The sequence below is a fragment of the Arachis ipaensis genome, chromosome B01 (assembly GCF_000816755.2).
Source record: "Arachis ipaensis cultivar K30076 chromosome B01, Araip1.1, whole genome shotgun sequence".
NCBI classification, from domain to species: domain Eukaryota; kingdom Viridiplantae; phylum Streptophyta; class Magnoliopsida; order Fabales; family Fabaceae; genus Arachis; species Arachis ipaensis.
In genome coordinates, this window is record NC_029785.2 from 103,318,673 (window position 1) to 103,320,032 (window position 1,360).

The following is a 1,360-nucleotide window of genomic DNA, read 5'->3' on the forward strand; positions in this document are numbered from 1 at the left end:
TTTATTATAGACAGATTTTTGGTTACCGACGGATTTTGTCCCTCTGTAAAAGTCTCGTCGAAAATTATTTACCGATAGATTTTTTTCGTGAAAAAATTACTGACGGATTTTTACCAGTTACCGACGGATTTTTCCTCGGTAAATTCTCCATTCATTTCCTTGAAACGTCGAACTTTTCGATGGATTTTCCATCGGTAATTACAGACGAATTTTTCGATGGATTTTCCGTCGGTAATTACAGACGAATTTTTCGACGAATTTTTCGTTTGTAATTATAGACAAATTTTCTGGCGGAATTTTCGTTTGTAATTGGAACCTTGGAAAACCATCCCAAACTCTGAATATAGACAGAAAATTCGTCTGTAAATTTGTCAGTAAGGTAAAATAATTTTTTTAAAATTTTTCTATTGCAAAATAAACCTGTTTTCATACAAAATAAATATAAAAAAACTCAACTCAACTCATATAAATTATATATTATTTTTTTTTGAGATATATAAAAAATAGATTATCTATATAATATTTCTTTGCATATAACTCTACTTATTCAATAATATACAGTTATACATCCATATGGAGTGAAAATTACATCCATGTCTCAGAAACATTAGTAGAGTAGCATCCTTAGAATTTTCTAAAATTTCTTGAACAATGCAAGCTAAGCTAGAGACCACTCATATGGTAAGTGTAGAACTTTATGGCAGCTATGTACACTCTATTGATTCTACAATGTACACTCTATTAAAGCTGCAATAGCCGCAACGGCAGCAGCTACGCCTGCCACGGATACTACAGCATGCAACTGAGCATTATGAATCCTAATTTCCTGCTTTTTCCTCTCTTTTTGATCCTTCAGCCATCTTCCCATTGTCCTTCCTCTCAGCAAACTCCTGTAAAGCTAGTATGTAAAAGTTTTCAAGAAGAATAACAGAAAAATAGTAATGAATGATTGAGCTTTTATTTTTAGTATATAATCATGAGGTTGAGTGTAATGTACTCCATTTCTAAGCAAGTTTTGACTGGAAAGGAATAAGTCCTGCACATAGTGATTGACTGTTCCAAATGACATGTGAAGTCAAAAGAATCAATTACCGTATAACTTGATCTTTTGTCAAGAATATATTTGAGCACTGCAACATATGTGGAGAAAAAGATCAACACAGTTTCTCAATGATTTATATGATTTGTATGACATCACGGTGCAGATTTGAAATTAGCTACCTATATGCACTGATCAGAACTCAACAATTTCTGTGTCCCCGTGAGAGCAATATAATGCAACAACAACAACTGCTCCTAATAAAAAACTAAATTTGTGATGAAACAAATTTGTAGAAACAACTTGCTTTGTTTATTTCTC

The 1,360-nt window shown here is 32.4% G+C and overlaps 1 long non-coding RNA gene across 1 annotated transcript; it reads right to left on the reverse strand.

Annotated features, from left to right (window-relative positions):
- LOC110271760 lies at positions 500 to 1,360 on the reverse strand. The gene is made up of 2 exons (XR_002362399.1): positions 1,222 to 1,360; positions 500 to 1,130 (listed from the first exon to the last, which is right to left on the reverse strand). It is a non-coding gene; the product is annotated as an uncharacterized LOC110271760 (long non-coding RNA).